Below are 24,224 nucleotides of genomic sequence, written 5' to 3'. Positions count from 1 at the left end.
CTGAAATGATTTTCCTATTATATGTTCCTATTTAATACCTTCTAGCTAAGATGAGATATTTCATTTGACAGCCATAGCTTTAAAAGAAATGGATTAAGATTGGACGTTCGTTCTCTAACAAATCATCGACATCTTTTTACCTAATTTTTAAACTTCCATCATAATCAACATCACCTAAATCATTCACTATATCTCCATTTATTTCCCTTACTGTGTTAGGGAGCATAAGATATATGTTAGGATTTCCATATATGAAGAGCACTTGATAGTTTAGAAAACTATCTTACTTACATATCATCTAGTGTTCAGAAAAGTACATTGAGACACAGTTAGCATGACACAGAAATACAATGTAGGGCTGTGAAGGCACAAGCCGGGATCCCAGCATTTAAGTGATCTCCAAAACATTAATCTTTTCTCCCAACTTTTTGCTTCCACTACTGCAAATTAAGGCTAATAATAAGTATATTAGTGATGTAATTGAAATACAATAATGGAAGCAAAGTACCTGGCAAAGAACTTGGCAGTGAATACTCAATAAATCTCAAATCCTTTACATCCCTCAATAGAAAACAATGGAGGAGTTCTAGTACATATGGAAAACTGCTAAATATGTGGAACATATTAATTATCATCTTCTGTGCAAAAGGTAAACATATTTAAAAAGGGTGGGTGGTGGATAAAGAAAAGTATCGATTTAATGTAAATTGGTAAAGTAGCAACTAAGGGATAAAATGGCAGTCATCTATTTCCAACTCTACATAAACCTTGAAATACAAAAAAAAAAAGATAAATTTGATGTTTCAGATAGTGCATATGTGCATATAATCAATACAGAGCAAAAATATACAAGCATTTCTGAATGGCATTTATATGCAATGCCATGGGTAGAAAGGAAGGCATAAACTAGTAAAAATTACACTCCTCCCATCCCTACAGTGGTAACATATTGTCATAAAGAGTCACACAAAAAAAATGTACTACTAATAAAATACCATGCTATGTCTTTTTCAGTAAACACTCTGAGACTTGGACACCTTGACAGCTACAAACTCTGGGTGACAAGGGTTATAGAAAGACTAAAACTAGGAGGACAGAACCATTAAAACAGGATTGAAGTGTCTGCCATGTCACAGAGGGAATCCTAAAAGCAATATTCCAGAAATAGCATATCTGCTTCATAGTTTCACATGAGACATCGTGAATACATGTAAGGACAAGAACAGAGCATGCTCTATTAACCATCTTATTAAAAATTTACTATTGCTACTTTTTTTTTTTTGGTCTTAGTTACGGGAATTACTTCATTTAACTACTTCAACAACTCATGTCTATAGAGCTGTTTTTTGTTGAAGACCGAGTCCTTTCAACACTAGTATATTCATCACTTGCAGGAACTAAGGCATGGATGTTTCTCCTACTATGTCTCTACTAGCTAAGAAAATCACTAAAACTTTTTTACTCTCTATTTTCCAATGTTTCTTTAAAGTCAAAATCACAGAAGACATACTTATTATAAAACGTAGCATGCTCTTTGGGGAAAAATATCTCAGTATTTAATGTCTTTCCTTGCAGTAAAAAGATAAATAAATTGCATAATAGTTTTTTAAAACAAAAATCAAGAGTAAAGAAAAAACAAGCATACTTATAATTCATAGGTACCCTTTAAAAAATAAAGGTACATTGGTATCATGGACAAAGACCTTTGTTTAGAAAGTAGCTTGGCAAACAAACAATAAACAGTGAAATTCTGTTAGAGTTACAATGTGGATTTATGTCTTAGGAGCTTCTGTGTTGGCTCTGGAATAATAGATGAAATGCATGGAAAAAAAAAAGTTATGCTAGAAACCCCACAGACTCTTTCTATAATTCAATATAACAGCCACAATAAGTGACATGGAAAAGTAGTCATTGCCTTAGAGAATATTAGAGGAGTCCCATTTCAAAACAATCTCTCTCTTTCATTTATTTTCAATGGATTCTTTCACATTTCATGCAAAATTAATTAAATTAGCTGGCATGCAGCATTTTGAATAAACTTTTAAAAATGTGGGAGATAGCATTATTGTAAAGCACAATGAATAGTAGAAATATTCTTTGAAGGCATCAGTGAATGACTGTGAAATTTTTAAGAGATTTTCTAAACACTCTAAAATTTTAATGACCCTAATAGAATAATTCCTAATGTTCTGATACCATTTTTATTCACTATGTCTTGTATTCTCAATATATCAACTCTTCAAAATTAGTAGATATAAACCCTATTTTTAGTTGACTAAAACCCCAACCTGATGGCATTCCAGAAGGAAAATGAATTAACTCTTTAAAAAGTTTAAAATGCCCTGGCATTAGCCTTCAAGAAACCATAGATATCAACACACAATGCCCCCACCCCCTTTTTTTTTTCTTTGACATAGAGTACTTTTTACAAGTTGGGTTCTTGAAAAAATTCCAAAATCTTTTCAATTAAAAACTTTTTTGCAATTAAAACAGATGTTTCACATTTTATGGTGACAAAGAGAAACTTCATATCAATTTGTGTTTTATCTAACAAAATATCATTGTTACTTCTTTGAGGTAACATTAAATAAGATTGTTATTCTATAATATGCAAAGTGTTACAAATTTTATTCCAGTTAGGTTGGAATTTAAGAAAAGTGTCTGAAGAGTCCTTTAATCCCAAAGGAACAAGTTACATACAACCAACACACAATGACACTTTCCAAGTTTCTTCACATTGTGTCTGAGATAAAATGATATTAATACATACAGCATTAGAGTCCAAGGAAGAGATCTGAGAATCAAAAATGAATAACCTAAGAATTCTGGTCACTTTAAATTTAGTCCTGGGTTCATCCATAACACATACTGGTCACTTGGAAATCCAGAACCAATTTCTAGCATGCTTTCCGTTATGACTCTCAGCAACACACTTTACAACACTATTCCTTTTATTTTTTTTTTTTTCCAGAAGAATAACAGATCTAGGAAAATACTACCAAAGAATGGTGTGTTTTGGTGACTTTACTGAGACTTTCGTGTCACAGAAACATTGTTAAAAGAGACAGGTTAGAGCCCTCCTCGGTGGCGCAATGGGTAAAAGCACAGCACTATGAAGCTAGAAGCTAGCCATTGCCGCTTCAGCATGAGTTAGATCCCAGCTCAGGAGCTGACCCACACGGCATAGCAGACCTCTCCTGGCCCGCCCGCTGCTCTCCTCAGCAGTGTACTTTGTCGATCTACTTGTTCTGCTCCCCACTCTGTCTCCAGTGAATCCTCTTACCCCCCACACCTCTGGCCTGTACCGCAGTTATTGTATGCATAAATAAATAAATCTTTAAAAAGAGAGAGAGAGAGAGGTTAAAGTGTAATTCCTTAATGATGTAACACCATCACCACACTGTTGTTTCTTATAGGCTGACTCTTGTGAAAGCCAAAACATATTAATGAGGTCCACTGTCCACAGAAGGTGCTACTTTACCCTTCTCATAGAACTTGACCAGAATTGCTCTTCCTTGCATTCTCTTTTCCCCTCAAAAGAACAACATATGCTCATCTAATGTCTGCCCACTGTTGAGTTCTGCCTCCCTCTGCATTACTGCTATCTGCCTGTGAACTTGTTATAGCAAATTGTTGTCCATCTTAAAATAAACTTTAATTTTGACAATATTTTGCAATATTCTATTATATGCTATTGTTTTAGAAATGACTTTGAACATATTTATATGCTGTGAGTTCATCTGTACTATAATTTAAATTTTTTCCTGTACCCTTGTACTAATAATGTGGATGTCAAATTCTCTTATTTATCCTTATGACAAAAGAGCTTTCAGAAATTGTAATAATTACACATTATCAGAAACATAAGGGATTCAGAAATACTGAGATTTCAAGTTTGGCACCCTTTGGACTTATCTTGGAACTTTGATAGAAACTGTTTAAGTTGATATAGTTCATGTAATTATCTTCTCTTTCACCTGAGAATTCAATAGAAAAAGTGAAATTAAGTAGAAATCAGTAACAACACATAAAAGAGGATGAGGAGGGCTCCTCTCTCTCTCTCTCTCTCCCTCTCTCTCTCTCTCTCTTTTATTTCAAAAGGTTTAGGAATATTGTCTGATGAGGAGAGTAGAGTTCATAGTCTAAGGTATAGTTGTCCCTAAGGAAATCTGTCAGAACCTCATAGTGGCAAGTCAGACAGAAGCAAGGCTAAGAAGCAAGGAATTCATTGACAATGTAAACACAATAGAAGATTCACTCAATGACCCACCCAAACCAATGCACCAAGTTCTTCCCCAACAAAAATTTCTGAATAACTGCAAAGAATAAATTGGTTCACAATAACCTTAAAATTCTCTAAAGACATCATTATACATATATTGATAATGGTATTACTGGATCTATGTTTATTCAAGTTGAGCTCTAAAAATAAAAATTTCAGGGTCTCCCTGGTGGTGCAATGTGTTTAAGTGCAACACAATGAAACTACCACAGACACTGCAGCATGAGTTCCATCTCCAGCCAGCAAGGTGACCCACATGGTGCAGCAGACCTCTTTTAACCCACCCATTGTTCCCCTCAGCAGTGTATTTCAGTACATCTGCCTTTTCTTCTCCCACTCTGTGTTGGTGAATCCTCTCACTCCCCACGCCTCTGGCCTGTACCCCAGTTCTGTATGCATCAATAACTAAATCTTTAAGTAAAAAAATAAAAATAAAGGTTTTTAGGAGATGCTCTAAACTTGAAAAATGTATAACCTGGAAATGCATCCAATTACTATCCATTATTTTCTTGTGAGCTTTAATCCCCTCTAAATTTACACTTATTTCAATAAACCCAAAATAAAGTGGTGGGGAGTTCAGAAGACAACACCCTTTCCTGCATGTATTTTCAAACAAGTTCATTTACAATAATTTTGCACACTGAAATGATTTGTAATTGTTGCCCAGTTATAATGCACAGCCTATTTATCCACTCCCCCCCAAGTGTACATTATAATTTCTAAGTGTGAATTTAATGAGTTGCAGGTAAGCAAATGTGCCATTTCACTTCAGGGTGTCTCCCATGTTGCTAAGGAAATGGAAACACTCTGTCCTAAATTATAAGAAAATTTTTTTATACTCACATTAAACTCATGTAAAGTTTATACATTCAAAAATGAATTACTCTGCCCTCCAGTATTTCTAAGGAACAATAATGTAACTGGATGACTAATGATAATCCTTTGAAGATAAAATGTTCAATTATTTGTTGAAATTGTTTTTTAAGGATTTTAATGAATGCCTAACTACTCATAGAGAAGTATGAGTATAGAGAAGTATGAGTATATACTTCTAATACTTCTATCACATGGGAAGAGAGAAAACTCTCAATTTTTAGCTCTGTAAAACAACAAGAGTTACATTTCAGCTCTCCCTAAGTTAATATATAAGTACAAAGCAATTTCATTTTATCATTAAAAATACTGTTTTTTTACATGGAAGCAGCCCAAATGCCCAAAAGTAGATGACTGGATAAAAAAGATGTGGTACATATACACTGGAATATTACACAGCAACCAAAAAAGAGAAACACATGTCTTTTGCAGCAACTTGGATGGAGCTGGAAAAGATCATGCTTAGTGAGATAAGGCAGAAAGAGAAAGAAAAATACCGGATGGTTTTGCTCATAGCAGGAGTATAATGGACCAGGCAAGAAAATAATAAGAATAATGAACAGCCATATACCAGAGACATTTTGTGGGGGTGAAGTGGGTAATGGGATCAAAAACGGGGGACGGGGGTGGGGAGGGAAGTGCACGGGACGATGGTGATGGCACACGTGTGACTTGGTGATGGGAAACCCACGGGGATTACAGTTGCGATGAAAAAAAGTATGTACAAAATGATGTAAAAATAAACTGTTAAAAAATATATACATACTGTTTTTTTTTTTCCTTCAGAGCTTGGTAAGTTGATTATAATGCTTATATGGAAGCATTAACAAGCAAGAAAACCTGTGATGAAAGAACTATGATGGAAGTTTGTTTGTTAAAGCAAACAAACAAACAAAAAAACAGCAATGTGAAGAAAACTGTAGTTACACATGAGGCTACTGCTGTCTATGGAAGGGGGCCCTACTGAAACAATGCATCTGTAGTAACAAATAGTCCCAGGGACACAATTAGCAAACTCCAGAATGTGAAAACCTCTATCAGACAAACTTTTTTTTTTTTGGTAAAAAGTAAACTGCAAGGAGATTAACAAATAATGAGATTACAAGACAAAGTGATGTGCTAAACAAATCCAATATTCAACTTCAACTTCAAGTGTAGTTAATTGTTTATTAAAATTAATAGATTTTAATTAATTATTAATTAATTATTAAAAATTTGGAAGTAAATGTGATGCATTTGATCAAACTGAATATTTGTTAATATCACAGTAGTAGTAACAGCATTCATTTTTTGGTGTGACAATGGTTTTGTTAACAACAGAGACTTATTCTTCGGAGAAACAGAATGAAACATTTATAGAGAAAGTGACATGTATGGAATTTGCTTTCACATAATCTGGGGCAAGAGAGTACAAGTCAGGCTTTGAATGAGTGTGTAGTCAATGCAAGAAAGGCCATTAGCTATTTCTGACAGGTAGGTGTTAGGTGCATCTGGATCCATAGTCTTTATCTTTTGAGTAGGATAACTTTCATAAATTAAAAAAAGATTAATGACACATCTCATTTAACAAACAGTCTCTTTCACATGGCGACTTTAGCACTACTGATAATTTTTTTGTTTGCTCTAACACTGCAAACACTTAATGCATAATATTTATTATCTCAATAAAGAGTTAACAATGCTTCATACTGTGAGAACATACTGCATTCTGAGCTCAAGAAATATATCTTAACAATTCTTTCAAATTAATTATCAACTGGAAAGGGCATTGCTAGCCCAGAAGGTATCACGATTTTAATAGAGTCTGAAGAAAACTAGTAATGTGAACAAATGGAATCCACATTGGAATGAATCAGGTCCTCCCTTAGCTTATTAATGCATGTAGTGCTCCATGCTTCATTAAGTTGCTATCATTTTTAACAACATTAGCTGCAGGTAAAATGCAGGCAAGCACTTTTTTTTCTCTTCAGCACTGTCCTTGACATCTATGCTTTCCTCACATATTTCTCTCTCATTTGAAACAATCTATAGTTTCAAAAGATTGACCTGCCTCCGGTGAGCAAGCCATTGGCGCAGCATGGCTTTAACACTGGTTACTGGTAAAAGAGCAGGTATGCTGAGTCCCCCAAAGAGCAAGACAGTCCTTTCAATGAAGCCATCACAGAGCACAATATTGGCGTGAATCATAAACAGTCATAAATGTGACAATTTAAATCTTGCCTTCTGAAAATTATTCACCCTGGAGACATATGCAGCACTGTCTTTGTTTTTGTGCTTCTATAGTTACCAGGGTAAGAAGAACCTACTCATTCTCCGATTTATGACATTGCAGACATGAATGAATCACTCTAGTTCAAAGCATTTGGGAAATAATAGCATAGATTTGTAGCAATGAGAAAAGTTAGAAACATAACGTTAACAGTGCACAGAATAACAAATCAAAGACAGAATAGAATTTTCTGATCTTGGTTCATGAATTCTTTCAACAGATCACAGTCACTTAGCATTTATTCAATTTTAGCTATTACAAATAAAATAGCATCAGCTATTTTCATGCTTCTATATTGTTCCCATTTCTTATCCTTCTCTAGGAACTTCCTTAAGCATAGTCTTTATCTTTTGCTGCATATAACTTTATGATCCCTTCCCTTTTCAACCCTCCACAGTCCATGTATAACCCAAAACCTACTTTAATCACTTTCTGAAGAGTTGCCAACAACCACCTTAAAAATTCATGCATTTATTTCTCCCTCCATCCCTTCTCTTCTTTGAAGACTCTACCATTTTTAACAGTTCATCCCCTTTCTGAAACACTTTTTCTTTGGAAAAAAAAGTTATTTAAATATAATTTAAGGGGTTTTTAAGGAAAACATTTTTTCTCATTGCAACTTTTTTTGCCCACAAGTGAAAGTAAGCAGTGGGAAACATGAGAGTGAAAACAGAGGAATTTTCAAAAGGAATTACTTCCTGAATTTTTCTCCAAGCTCTATAAAAAGTCTGATATTTCATTTTCTTATTTTCATAATAATACATGCCATATCTATAATTATTTCAACTAACTCATACACACAGATGACACAAGCTAACTAACCTCTATATCGTCAGACATATTCCGGATGGAGGGGAAATGCCCTGAAAAATCAGAATTTCCACACTAGCTCATGTTATGACCCCCCTTTTCTGTATAATCAAAATATTCCAAGCAACCATCAGTTTTCTACTGGACTGCCTCAGCCTCATAAGGTGCTGCCTGGCTCAAGTGAGCAAGTGCTGCCTCGGGATGGGAAAGTCCTCTTGGAATCAAAAATGCTACAACTGGCTGATTAATATAATAAAAACAGTTATAACAAAATTAATATTGTTAGATAAGGCAGTACTAAAATAATCAGAATTCTTTTACTGCCCAGACGAGAAACCAAATCCCATCTCTCTACTATCTCACATAATCCTTCTAAAGAAATGCTTAAGTTTTCTATTGTTTAGTTTTCAAATAAGGATCTTCACCTAAATCCTCTGTTCAGCTTTTGAGGAACTTTACTGTATCTCTTTGTTATTGACAAGAGAATCACTCCACCCTAGACCAGCAACCTTACTCTATCCTTCACATCTTCACTCTAATCCTTGACTTGACTTACCCTCTAAGATGTCTTCGTAAAAATGAAGGTCATAGAATAGCATTTTAGGTCTAAAAGAATTTTATTTTTAGCCAACCATCACTAAAAAATGTTAGCTTTAAATTTTATGTACTTATCTTAATTTTAATAGATCAATATGTTGTAATCTTAGTTGAAGGTCTATATGACCCCAAACTGCTCTCAGAAAAAAGATTGTGGTCTCAGCCCAATTCATATGTTAATTGCCTGCCTAAAATGTATAAAATAAACTTCTGCCAACAGCAGAACAGGAAGACTTGCACCCAACTCTCATTCCCTTCTCTCCCTCATACCCGCTCCCTCTTTTTCCCTTTTAGGAATCTCCAGTCACCAATGCAGCTCCTACCTTGAGACCCTGCCTGTTCTACCCCCCAATAATCCGTGATCAGGGAACAAAGAGTCCCCAACACACAGATATTTTCTGTGTCAATATCTTACAAACCCACATTCAAACATCCCATTTTAGATTTTAAACTAAACTGAACATCTCTTATGACAATTTCATTTTACTTTATAAAGAAGAAATTTTGCCTTTGTTTTACTAATAAGCTAATTTGTTTATCTTATAACAAATTTAAGTTATAAGCTCTGGCAGTGAAAACTATAGAATATATTTATATTTTCAATATGACAGTAATTTTAATTTTAATAATGTTTGCTTCATTTTTTATTGTGGTAACTATACCAATGACAATATTGTATATAATTTGGAGGTATAGGTTCACACCCATTCACATATATGTGTTATCACACTACATTCAGCACAAAAGCACCTATAATTCTACACCATAATCCACCTGGTCCCTTCTACACTTTGTTTCCAAACCTGTTTCCTCTCCTTCTGGAAGCTCCAATCTATAGTCATATTCCTATAAATGGTTTTGAATTTGGTTTTCTAATTTCTTCATCTATAACTTGGATTATTATACACTGTGCTTTAATGCACATAGTAGAACATACACCCATTCAAATAAGTATTTTTGCAATCTTCAGCTAGATATCTAGGCGTGGAATGCTAGATCACAGGGCAGATTTATTTTTAATATATAGATGCATTTTAATGCATATTTACATAATAGATGCTCAATTATTTTTTAATTAAATTGACTATCTAACCAACAACATCACCTCCTGATGAATCCATGTGGTTATGTAACAGGGTGGTCCCTAGGAAAAGGTGAAGTTCCAGGTTTCCTGCCCCATCCAGAAGGAGGGTGGAGCTGAGCAGAGAAAAAGGAGGAGAGAAAAAAGGAAAGAAGCTGGCTGGAGAACAAGAATGAGACCTGAGGAAGCCACATGGAGCAGCAAACATGTGATGAAGAAACCGTGCTTGTTTCCTGACCCTGAGCTGGTTAAGGCAGATGTGGGTGAGATACCTGTAGGGAGGTGACTATGGCAGCGTTTAGATTGATTTTGATTTTTCTCTTTTCCTCCCAGATTTGTCTGACCATTTCTGACCCTTTTCCATGGGTCCCGGCCAGAAGGTGCTTTAGTCTTGTGGCGGGCTTTCAGGCCTTGCTTTGGGCCAATCCCTTTTCGGTTGACTTTTGCCCATGAGGGGATGGGTAACTTCAGGTATTTGATTTAGAAGTTATATTCTTTGTGTTCCGTATTGTATATTCACTGCATCATAGTCCCTTTTCATTAAAGTTTTATGTTTTGTCTTGTTGTAACGGATGGCAGAATCCACTTAGAACAGACAGATTTGGGGCTTCAGGGATGCCCCTCTCTCCCTGTCATCTAAAACAGATTTGGGGTGCCCTATAACAGATTCTCTGAAATTATTCCAAAAATATATAAAATGTGAACCCACATAACCATCATAAAATATCAGAGCATATTCCTTATCAGTGACAGCAGAGATCTATAAAAAAAAAATCATAAACTTAAGTAACTACAAATATAATATCCTTCCTCTGAAATAAAAATTTGCAAAAGAGAGCATTCTGCCAACATTTGTCAAACTGACCTTTACTCCAAATTTTAAAGAGGTGACCTCACTTGCCAGTGAAGTGTGAAGAGTGTATATGAAATGAAAAATGAGAAAACTGCACAGCCTGATGTCATTTCAGCTGAGATTTAAAAATAAGGATAGGAAACTGCAGTCATATAACTTATACAGACATTTTCTAAAGATTGAGTGTCAAAAAATTGCAACAAATATATCTGAAAGACTACCATTTTAAGAGGACCTATGATAAAGTTCTTACAACTCTCCTATAGATTCTTCACTCTTTGTGTTCAACCTAGATTTCTGATTCCTATTGAGTTAGAAACTCATCAAATCCTAATGTAACTTGGGCAATGTCAAGTCAAAAATGATTTATGAAATGCTGACAGCTGGATTTCTGAAGCTCCAAAAGAATCTATATCACAAACAATAGCACTTAGAGAATGTCTGTCTTGTCTATGCTACCTTCACAAGCAAATTATGTTAGCAAGTTTGCCTACTCATGGTCTTCCCAAAGTCTCTAGCCATGAAGTCCTAATTGGTTGCACCAGATAAAAAGTCCTTTTATCATTTTTAAATCTACACCACTACAGAAAATCAAGGTTAATCAAACTGAGACTCAGTCTGCCAGAGATTTTTTTTTTTTAAAAAAAGACCAAAAAGTGACATAGAACCATTTTCTAACATTGAAATCCTTCCAATTAAGCAGGTTATGGGTGTCATTAAAGGTCATGGTTATAGATGTCCAGAAAATGAGCAAATTATTTTGGATATTTCCTGTCATGTCCTACTGTACGTATTCTATCAAACTTTTAACATGATTAACTTATCCCAAAAGCCTTCACTGACAAGAACCTGCAGGCATTGCCATTGAAAGTATAACAAAATGTTGGCAAAGGATTCCGAATCTGAAATCGCTATCCAATAAAACACTTAACCACAATGTCTAGTCAGAACCTTAAAGAACACTGTATCTTTGAAAAATATTTCACTATTATGGAGCCAAATTCTATCTCTTTTGCTATGTCCAAGCATAAAACATGATCCATAATGCTTTTTTGAGAAGCTTCATTGACTACAATTAATCAACATCAAGTTGCAAGATCATCAATAGTAAAATCTGACATCATGAATTAAGTCTATCAAAATAACAGAGAATAGAGACAGCAGAATACTCTTTCAATTTTTCCGTAAACATATATGTAAAGGTAATTACAGAGGCACCATAAACAACACTTCAATGAATTGTTTCAATTGAACCACCCAGGGGACTGTGGCTAAATAACTGCATCTATTAACAAACATTATAAAGGGAATGAGTTAATATTTTCTTAGCCCAGATTTTTGCCTTTATATCTTCAGTAAATATATAGTGACCACAAACAACAGGAATTAAATGCAGCCATTTATTGAAAGCAGACTTTAAAATGTTTTTGTGAAGGAGACACTTCCATTGTTTGCCTGCTCAGCATAACATACTATCAAGTATCATCATAGACAGAGGTGAAGAATATCAGCATGCCTATTAAAATTCTTGAATGTAATCTTTTTGTGTCTAGGTCATAAACTTTAAAATTATAATGCAAACCAAAAGAAGGTCATGATTTGAATTGTAGATACTCTTGACAAGAACAACATTTCAGACATGAATCAAATGCTTAAAATACACAACACACTGGACGAACTTCAGATCAAATTTTCCTGTCTAACCACAAATGAAATCAACTATGAATATAATATATTTAAATGTCAACATTCTCAGCAATCTCTTCAGGGAGATTAAAAGAGAATATTCAAATGAGTACGGAATGCTTCCTTGACCAAGAAGGCTGAGAAAGACAGTCACGTGAGCTCAAATTTGCTTTGATTAATATTAAACTCACTTTTGTTTTTAAGATTCATATTATAGATTCTAATATTCTACATTTCTGTACATGTTTTAATAACCCACAAGTGATATATATCCCAAAAAGTGATATGCCAATAACTGGTTTATATAAATGTCGTTGAACAACACATTTTTATTTACCAGCCTTTAATCTAGGAATTGAAATACTCTGGTGAAGATTTAAAAAGTCCCTCCCATATTGCAACTATATTTAAAAAAAAAAATACATAGTGGTATGCTAGAGTCAGCTTGCCAATTGTATGCATCTCTTTCCAGCTCCATATTCAGTACTGTTATAGCTTGAAATCAAACATGATAGGAGAATTTGCACCATGAAACATGGCTAATACTAGGAATAAGAGCTTTCTTTACCCCCTGGAGAGTTAAAAATTTTCCTGGACTTCTGCAATAAACAAGGTATATTAATAATGCAATACTAAGTAGAGGCTTCTATAATAGGTTGAGATTGGGGAAGGGTTTTCTTGGAAGATGACATTTGAGCAGAGACCTCCATTACACAAGGTTGAAGCCATGTCAAGATCATGGAAAAAGGCATTTAAGACAGAGGATAAAGCAAGTACAAAAGACCTGCTGCAGGAAATACTTGGTTCATTCTAAGGTCAATGTGACGAGAATAAAATGGAAGTATCAGACTGTGGGCAGCTATGATGCAAGAGAAGCACACAAGGCCAGGTCATTCAGCCTGTATAGAATGTGACAAGGAGTATGGATTTCAGCACATATGTTAGGTAGCTAGTGGAGCAGAGGGTGATAAGATCCAATTTATATATTTTGCTGTCTCTGCTTTTTGCTGAGTAGGCTATGAAGAGGGAATACAAAATTAGACACACTAGTCAGAATGCTATTTTACTAGTCCTCGTGAGAGATGATGGTGAATTCGATTAGGACTGTAGTTTTATCAGATAATATACAGAGGTCAGATTCAGGGTATGTTGAGTAGTTTGATTTTGCAGAACTTGTATCAGAAATATTAGGAGAAAAGAATAATAAAAGATAATGCCCAGGGGTTTGTTTTTTTTTTAATTATTATTTGCCTAAAAACTGAGTTAAAAGTGTTGTTATTGTTGACATGGTGCATGTTTGGGGGAAAGAAATAATCAATTTTCTGTTCTAAGCTGTAAAATGTGTGAAGCTCTAGTAAAGGCTCAGGTGGGGTTGCTGGTTAAGAGAGAGTGTTAATTGCACTCTGCCACCTGAGAAATTTCATAACCTTCCGGTGCCTCATTTTGTCTTCCTTCTGGACAATGGAATTGATAATATGCTACTATCATAAAATTGTGATTATTACAGGTCATAATATATGTGAGGTACTAAAGTAATGTCCAGCCCACTCTAAATACTCAATAAATATTAGTTATGGTGATTCATAGCACTACTTTCACCTACTTTCTAGCTGATAGTATAGGATTTCAGTTGTTGGATGAATCATATAATTTTTAAAAGAAAGCAGCTTGCATATCAAGTTTGCAAGAAAATTTTGATGTATCTTGAAGCTTTTAGGTGGGCAAAATATAGAGAAAGAGAAACTAGATTCATGTTTAAACATCTTCTAGTTGGTAGTAAAGTCTAGTTGACCCCATCTATCCTTCTAATTCACTTGCCAATAGAAATTTAGCTTTGGAATGTTTGACTTGTTTTGCTTTCTTTGCTTTGGTTTTATTACTGTAATGAATAGAGACTGAAGAGAATTATACATAAGGCAATGGTAGGAAACATCTTTAAGTGGTAAAAAACACTTTTAAGTTATTCTATATTGATAGATTTGTTATCTGGTTGAAAGTTTGTGTGTCTTTCTTCCCTGACATCGGCAGGAGCAGAAAGTGCATGGTTTTCCCGAAATTGTGCTAACTGCTCTGTTTCACTTGTATTTCATTTCAGAGATTTGCAACCTTCATGAGGTATGGAAGCAGAAACTTGATATCAGACTATATGTTTGCAATTTAATTTCATAAATATCTAAATTGTAAAGATTAAAGAGTTACATGAAGACAAGTTCATATTACAATATCCATTTAGCAAAAGTTAGTTTAAAAGGACATAAAAATTTACTTATATTATGCTACCAACTTAAATGTGCGTTTGTCTATGCATAGATGAGAATAGGAAAAAATGAAAATGTTAATGGTATTAACTAACTTTTGTAAGACAATAAAGAAAAATTTATAAAAGGTTACTTCATAGAACTATTCCTGTTATGGAAGCCAGGTGGAAAATAACTAGATATATAAGGGAATGAAAGGAGGCAGGAAAAACAGTAGTTCAGTTTTTCATTTTAACATGTGTGCATGTTTAATTTACCCTATACCAAAACTCCAGTGCAAGTACTCCCAAAATTACAGTTTTATTAACAAGTGGCAAACAATAAATTTTTATTAAAAAAAAAAAAACTCAGGCCCTCCCTGGTGGCGCAGAGAGTTAAAGCACTGCACTGAGAAGCTAAAACCACTTCCGCATGAGTTCGATTCCCGCCTGCCCCAGAGGAGATCCATATGGCGCGGCAGACCTCTCCTGACCCGCCCGCTGCTCCCCTCAGCAGTGTACTTCGTCGATCTGCCTGTTCTGCTCTCCACTCTGTCTCTGGTGAATCCTCTCACCTCCCGCATCTCTGGCCTGTACCCCAGCTCTATATGAATAAATAAATAAATCTTTAAAAAAAAAAAAAACTCATTGGCAAACAAAAAGATTTCAAAATAAATCTTAAAAGCACTCATTTTAAAACATGAGAATTGGGATAATTTTATAAAAATGAAGAAAAAGATGTTTGATAAAATGTGCTTTATCTTAGCATGTGTTTTCTGAACAATTTTGGATTTAGTAGTTTTAATGAAAATCAGAATTAAACCTAGTCAGAATAAGCAGTAGACAGGGAATGAAGATATCAACAGGTAATTGAAAATACAGCTAAATTTAGAAGGGTATTACAAAACATACTTTTTTTTACATTGCTAAAAATGTTTTATTTTTAAGAAAAGTATGTTTTAAGTTAAACAAGATTGTTTTGAAAACTTCACTCTTCATCTACAACAAAGAAAGTATATGTCCTCTCCTTCCACCAGATTCTATGAGACAATTTCATAAGGAATGAAGTTCATGAAAAGAAAACTTCTTAAATGTTAAAAATACTAATCAAAAACTCATAACTTCTTCAAAATGTTAAAGGCAATGTCTATTTCTTTTTAATGAAATGACATTGATTTAGAACACTGTATATGATTTAGAGAAGTACATTTACACCTCCTCAGTTATCACTATTCCACACCCACCATCAAAACACCCCCAGACCTCTATCATTGATCATTGGGTCTCCTACCCCTTTGTTCCTATCTTCCTCGTCTTCTAGTAACCTCAATTCTGCAGTCATATTTCTGGGATTGGTTTTGTTTTGATTTTGGCCAATCCTTTGTTTTTGTTTCTCTATATTACACATAAGTGAAATTATTCAGCATCTATTTTTATCTTTCCCTTCCTGGTTTATTTCATAAGAGCCTAATTCTTTACCATTTAGAATAGTATCTCTTTTAAGTTCATTCCCAAAACAAAATCCCCATGTTATGTGATCAACATATGATTTTGTTGAAATGGAACCTTTTGGAACTTAAGAATGGGCTTTTATAGGAGAAGTAACATCCTACATCCTAAATTTACTGAATGTTTATAATTGGTGGACTAAAAGAGTCCACCAAGATGGGGCAGAGTTTAGAGCCCAGGATTTCCTTCTCCATATATTCATAACTAAGTGGTAGCAAAGCAAAATTAAAAACCTCTGAAAGAAAAATAGATCTGTTCAGTATACGTCAGAAGCATGTGACCAGTGAAATGGGATAAGAAAAACCTTCAATTAAACTGCATGTTCACAGTGATGCTGGGGCCATACACAACAGGAGCAGGAGGGGTGGCTCGTTTGTGGAACCTCTTGGAGTTATTGACTCAGAGGCAGATGCCAGCATTGCAGACTCTGGAGACCCAGTGCTGTGCTGGATAAGGGAGTCACAGTGTTGGCATCCAAGACAGAAGGTTCACTACCGGAGAGCTACAGGCGTAGTAGTACAAAGTAATGATGACTGATTTCAACTTAAAACTCCCAACATCCGACAGCTGGAACTAGCAGAAAGAGCCAGGTTAGAACACCTGTGTCTCCTCATAGAGGAGGCTACTACCTGAAGCCTGAGATTGGGATATTCAAAACACTTGCCAACACCATTCCTCAACCAGGGCTAAAACCAAGACAACAAATGAGCATTTCAATTAACCAGAATTTAAGCATCTGTTAACAATTGGAGCAAACACTCTAGTAGAGAAAAGAACAAAGAACAACTCCTGTCATGTGACCTTTGTTCAAGTAGTATCCATGCCCAGCATTACATCTGGTGTGCAAATGTAACCTAAAGGTGAAAGAAGACATGAAATTATACAAGGTTCTTTGAGGAGTTTGCATCGAGAAAGGGATCACTGTGATCTCCATCACACACCACCTGTACTACAGCACAGTCGGAAATTTGAACCCTGGTGTGCTCAGAGGTAACCTTTCAGGAGCTAGGGTTCCTTTCCTATTGCCAGATCACTAATCATTTCAACAGTTGCAAAGGCAGAAGTCTGAAAGTATCCCTCATAAAAACTTCCACTCATAAAAACTTCCAATGAAGGAGAAAAAAAAAAGAGCATACCACCAATTCAGGAACAAAACTAATAAACAAAACACAAACTAACCAAAACACACAAAAAGCCTAAGTTCAGCAGAACTATGGAATATGCCTAAGCACCATTTAAGGTAATAGTTACAAGGATGCTCACTGAACTAAAAAAAAAAAAAATGCAATGGATGATTAAAAAAAAAGAAACAGTAACAGAATGAAGATCAAGAAAACATAAATGCTACAATTATAATGTGGCTAGAAAATACTATAATCAAGTTTAAAAATACCGTTGAGCACCTCAACAGCAGATAAGTGCAAGCAATGGAATTAATAAGCTAGAAAGCACAATGGGGAAGAACAACTAACAGAAAAAAGTTAAATATGAAAATAGTGTGAGCGCCCTTTGAGATACCCTAAAGAGAAATATCATCTGCATCATGGGGTCCCAGGAGAATAGAAAGAGAAAGTTATCTTTAAATATACCTTTAATAGAAGTACTTAAATATTTCTATTTAAAATTATTTAAATTGCTGTAAACCATATTAATCTGAGAAATAAACCACACGTTGTGATTCAAAAGGCCCACTGTGTTTCCCTCTAAAAAGAACCAGATAGACACACACCAAAACTCATTACATAAAAGCTGTTAAAATACAAACAAGGACAAATTAGACTGTCAGCAGATATTTTAGTAGAAATACTACAAGCAAGGAGAGAATAGCAACAATATTTAAAGTACTTAAGTAAAAAGATTTACATCCCAAAGTTCTTTATCCTACAAAATTAACATTCAAGGCAGAAGAAATGAATTAAAATTCATACCACTCCTGACAAAGGAATAATTTATAGATTTATATAATTTACTATACAGGAAGGAGATAGCACAATTAAGAAAGTAATGTTATAGTAACACAAAGAGGGAAACCCAAGAGACAGAAATGTCCCACAGGCTTCCATTTACTCAAAGGAAGTATGAATTCTATTTAAGGTCTGTTAGTCATATGACCTTTAAAACTATGTGGACATGTAAACATTTAGACAGATTTCTCAGTGATCACTGAAAGGAAGTTAAATGCCCTTCCTGGAGAAAAGCAACAAATCACACTGAAATGTATGAAATAAGTACTTAAACTTCTGAAAATCATTTTGACTGAATTGGACCAATGTTAATCTATCTCAAGTCACTAGTATAGTGTTTATTCCATTGTAATGTAACTGCCCAAAGAATGTTCTTATCAAAGGCCCATAAATTCTGCATGATTTCATAAACAAAATTATTTAAATTAACCAATGAATAAAATTTAAATGCAATAAAATTGCCCACAATTTTTTGAAAGGGTCAGTAACAAAAGCAGATATTTAAATAGTCAATATTTCAGTTTATGGAAATATTTTTGGTAAATTCTAATTTTAACTTAGGCGGTTTTTATACTTAATTATTTTTAGATTATTGAATCCTTTTTTTTAGTGAGATTATCACAACTACTAGCATGTATGCATCACAAGGTAAATTGCATTTAATAAAGAAGCCCTGATGCTCTTAATTACTCTAAGGAATTCTATGAGTATCTATTAATATTTGGAGAATAGGGGACAGGCTCTAAAATCAGAGAGAAAGATGTTTGAATTCTGGCTCTGTTGGTTTCCAGGGGATAAATTTTGATCAAATTTTTATATTTCTCTGATGCAAAATGTTTTCATCTACAATAGTATCTTTCTAATAGAGTTGAAGAAACACAGTAAGATGATTTAGAGCCAGTGACTAGGATAAAATAGATTTTTAAAGATTGCCAGTGGAATTTCTCTGAGACAAAAGTGTGTCTGTTGTATTTCTAGACACAAGTACTCTGTACATTACATTTATATAATAAAATATAATACTCCATATGGCCCTCCCTGGTGGCACAGTGGGTTAAAGCACAGCATTGAGAAGCTAAAGCCACTTCCCCATGAGTTCGATCCCCGCCTGCCCAGAGGTGACCACATGGCATGGCAGACCTCTCCTGACCTGCCCACTGCTCCCCTCAGCAGTGTACTTCATTGATCTACATATTCTTCTCCCCACTCTGTCTCTGGTGAATCCTCTCACTGCCCCTGCACCTCTGGCCTGTACTCCAGCTCTGTATGCAAATAAATAAATCTTTAAAACATATATATATATATAAATATATGTATCTGTATATATAATGCTCTATAATTTATAGAGCATTAAATAAATCAATTTACACAAGTAATAAATAGTTCATTTTCTATCTTACTTTTTTAAAAATCATGGGACTTTTTTGATGACCTATTTCAGCAAACAGAACAAAACTACTCAGGATTTAACTTTCTTTAATGAAATCCTGGTAGTGGAATATTTCAAGATTCTCAAATTTTACATAGGCACTTTCAGTGCTATTCTTTACAACAGCATATGGTTGAATTTTTTTTATAAATCTCTCAAAATGATTTAGCCTAAGTTATCTCAAGAAAGGTTAAATAACTGAAAGAAAATCTAAACCACTACATTACTCCTATTAGATGTCAACTCTCAAAAAATGCAGAAAAGAACTCAGACACACTGTTAGTTGGAATGTAAGTTGCTATATTTGGTATGGAATATTATGGCAGTTCCTCAAAAAATTAACCAATATAAGAACTAGCAATTCCACTTCTGGGTATACACCCTAACCAACAAAATCAATAACTCAGATATTTCATCCCCTAGGTTCATAACAGCATTATTGTAATAGCCTAATGGTACAAGAAATGCAAGTGTCTTTGGGCAGATTAATAGGTAAAAATGTTGCATAAATATTATTCAGTCTTAAAAAGGCAACATTTTTGACACATAGTGACCATGAGTGGACCCTGACATTACACAAAGTAAAATAAGTTAGACAGAGACAAATATTGTATGATTGTATCTGTAAGAAATACCTAAAGTAGTAAAATTCAGAAAAAGAAATCAAATTGCTGGTTCCATGAACTGGAAATAGGGAAGAATGAGAAGTTAATAATTAATTGGTTCAGACTTAATTTTGCAAGATCAAAAGAGGTATAGCCTGGATGCAGTTGATAGTAGCAACACTATGTAAATGGATTTAATGCCAGCAAACTATCCTTAAAAATGGTTAAGATGGTGGCCCTCCCTGGTGATGCAGTGGGTTAAAGCACAGCACTAAGAAGCTAAAGCCACTTCAGCATGAGTTCAATCTGCAGCTGCCCCGGATGTGACCACATGGCGTGGCAGACCTCTCCTGACCCGCCCGCTGCTCCCCTCAGCAGTGTACTTCGTAGATCTGCCTGTTTTGCTCCCCACTCTGTCTCTGGTGAATACTCTCACCATCCCTGTGCCTGTGGCCTGTACCCCAGTTCCGTATGCATAAATAAAAGTTTAAGATGGTAAATGTTATGGAATGTGGGGTTTCTACAATTTAAAGAATGCACCTAGCATTCCCTGAGAAGCTGACCTTAAGTAAAAATGTGATCCAAGTGTGAAGCATTGTCTGAGTTGAAAGGGGAAGGCTAATCTTAAAGTAAAACTGGGAAGAGTCTCTTTTTTAAGAAAGTGAATAACACTTCTATTTATTGTGAGTGAAAGTAATGATGTGGATGAAAACAGCCTTCAGGAGGAGAATATTTCTAACATATCAAAAGGAATATAAGAAATGGGAATCATTTCAGGGACGAATAGGAAACCATATGAGATTCTCTTGAAAGAAAAATATGTAGAGTGTTGTATATTGCATACGGTGCTCTATGTCCCATGACTAAGATTACACACTGCTTTGGTCTGAGTTCTGGCATCTTCCCAAACTCTTCTGCTGGAACCCTAATCACAAAGTGATGATACTGGGAAATAAAACCTCTGGGATCTGATAAAAGCATAAAATCCAAGCCCTCATGGTTGGGATTAGTGTCCTAATAAAAGGAACCTGACAGAGAACTCTGGTCCCTACTACCAGGTGAGTCTTGGTCTTCTAGTCTCCAGAACTATAAAAATTAAGTTTCTGCTGTTTATAAGCTACCTTTTCTATAGTATTTTGTTATAGTAGCCCAGGCAGACTAAGGGAAATGTGTATTCTATATCTCTTCTTCTCTCAGCACATGCCCATATTTATCTACATACATATGCAACATGATGGTGTGTTAATTTTAAATCTCATAACTGGAGGTGGAGTTACACAAATAATAACACCAGAGTTTTGTCTAATTACAAAAAAAGTTGCATCTCAGTTATGTGTACTATAATGAATTAAAATAAATGATAATCTTGGAATAAAATCCATGGGACTGGTTTAATTATCTTGATGTATTCTCTTATTTTTTCAGATGTATCTATTTATGTATACAAGAACTGATACAAGTGTACCACCAGGTGGTGTACAGTTGGTGAGAGGTGATGTACAGGTGATGAGAGGATTCACCAGAGACAGAGTGGGTAACAGAATAGGGGGATTGACTGAAACATACCGCTGAGGGGAGCAGTGGGCAAGAGAGGAGAGGTCTACCTCTCCATGTGGGTTACCTCCCAGGCTAGGGTTCAAACTTGTGCTGCAGAGGCTATGTATAGCTACATAATGCTGCACTATAATTGGCAGCACCCCCAGGAGTGCCCTATTTTGAGATATTCTAAAATCAATAGAAAGTTCTTTTACTTTCCAACTCTTCTGATTTTAAAATGTTATTTTGTGAACATTGCCACATTTCAGACTTACTAATTAATTAAATAAATTATCCTCAACACTGGTGGGTAGAAAAGCTTGTAATAAATTAATGGAAGAAGCTAATAATGATAATTAAATAAAAATGGAAAGTATATTTAAATATTACAGATAACATCACACATTCTAACTTACTACTGTAAGGTTTTAATAAAAAAATAGTAAACACCATGAAGCTGGACAGATAAATATTCACTCTGCATTTTGAAATTATTCAAGTTTGTTTCCTATTCTGACATTAATTTAATATAATGGCATGACCAATTGCAAAGAATCAACTGCTCTTAGCATTTTGAGCTGACTTCTTTGGTTATACTACATCACAAGGTTTATTTTTTCTTTTAGTTATATTTATTGTTTCTTCTAATTTATGATTAATCTACAGATGAGTGTGAGGTAGCCATCTTCTTCTCTGGGTATTCACAGATGACCTTCTACGGCAAACTTGGCTGAAAATCCCTATTAAAAATATTTGTTAAAAGAAACAAAACTGAGGTATTTTGACAGGAAATATATTACTTTTAATATTTAGATACATTCTGGCTAAACATTAAGCCAATAAATATTTATTTTTGTGTACAAATTTACTAGCTGTTACCTTAACTTAAAAATTATACAATCAACATTTTCAAGTTTAAATAAATACCCTGAACACTGGTAGGTGTTGATGTAATGGGAGCTTTCCAAATAAATCTCAGTGTTTGGAGTCATTCCATTTTTATTAAAGAATCTATAGTTACATGTAGTACCATTGGTATTTACATTTTGTTCCTGTGTTCTGATATTTGCAATATCTGGATGGTCTATTTATACCTCTTGGCAGTTACGTGTCTATACTTGCCCACACTTCATTCTTGATATATTTTATCTTGACCTCTTACTCTTCCTTTGTCTTTGCTTCTCCATGTTCCAGACATGTTTAAATTTAAAGTGGCTTTCAAGTCAACCTCCTTCTATCTCTATATTTTCTTTCTACATGATCTTAAACAAGGTTTTAGTGTTTAAAAATCATTTTGTTTGTGATATCCAAATTTATGTCAGTATTATAATAATGGAAATTTACAAGGCACTGCACTCCACAAAAGCTGAATACACATAATTCTAAAGTGCACAAGGAATTTTCTGGAAGATAGACCACATATTTTGTCACAAAACAAAAGTAAATTATGGTGCATAACTATGGGTGTTCTGGTAGTAGGTATGCTATGTTGACTATTTTTAAAATTATGAATAAAAGAAATGCATAGTTTCTCTCAAGAAGATATAATAGTTGAATAAAATACTAAAAATAGCTATATGACATAAAAAAGCAACCAACACAACCAGACTCCATTAAAGGGGTACAGATGAGTGTGAGGTAGCCATCTTCTTCTCTGGGTATTCACAGATTTTGCCCACAGGTGGAAATAGGCTCAAAGAAAAATCTACTTTCTGAAGCTGCTCACAGGATGAGAAGATAAACTCTAGAGTTAAAAAGTCAATTAAGGTAAGCTATTGATGAATGAGCATAAAGTCTACTTAGCTTTTGCCTTTAAGAGATCTGCCAAATTCTAAACAGTGAAGGAGCTAGAAGATGAACATCATACAATAACTAACACATAAGATGTGAAAAACAAAGCAGACCTTTTGGAAGTCACACAGAGCTAGGAAGACAAAATTTGGAATTCAGAGTCTGCGACTAAAGAAGATTATATTAGCGATAGAATTAATAATTGTGATTAATGTATTCCAGATGGCTAAAGGGAGAAGTTGTAAAAGAAATTCATTTTTTGAAGGTACCAAATGGAAATTTTAGGACTAAAAAATTAATAAGCTAAGGTACAGTAAATGTGTTAATAGATAATTAACTCAGAGGAAAGGTTTAATATATGACAAACTGGGTTACCAGAAAATGTATAGGCTCAAGAAAGCATGAGAATGAAAAATTAAAGAAAAATGCATAGGATACATAATATACATGATGAAGAGTCTAATATATGTGTAATTGGAGTCCGATAAATAGAAGAGGTAAAGAATGGACAGTAACATTTGATAAAATACAATATTTATCTAATATAACTATATACTATATGTATGTGTCAGATATAAGTCATAACAAAATGTATATAACATATATATATATATATATATATAAAATAAGAAAAAGTATAGATTTCCCCAAAATGGAAAGTACACAATATTCCAACAAGATGAACTGCAGCTGTGTTTTATGT

The 24,224-nt window shown here is 34.4% G+C and overlaps 1 protein-coding gene across 2 annotated transcripts in view; it reads right to left on the bottom strand.

Annotated features, from left to right (window-relative positions):
• Positions 1-24,224, bottom strand: part of LAMA2 (laminin, alpha 2) — a 489,259-nt gene that overhangs the window by 328,822 nt on the left and 136,213 nt on the right. The window lies entirely within an intron of this gene.

This window comes from Condylura cristata, unplaced genomic scaffold (genome assembly GCF_000260355.1).
Source record: "Condylura cristata isolate star-nosed mole 26May11 unplaced genomic scaffold, ConCri1.0 scaffold00001, whole genome shotgun sequence".
Taxonomy (NCBI): Eukaryota; Metazoa; Chordata; class Mammalia; order Eulipotyphla; family Talpidae; genus Condylura; species Condylura cristata.
This window is presented reverse-complemented; position numbering and strand designations above follow the sequence as displayed.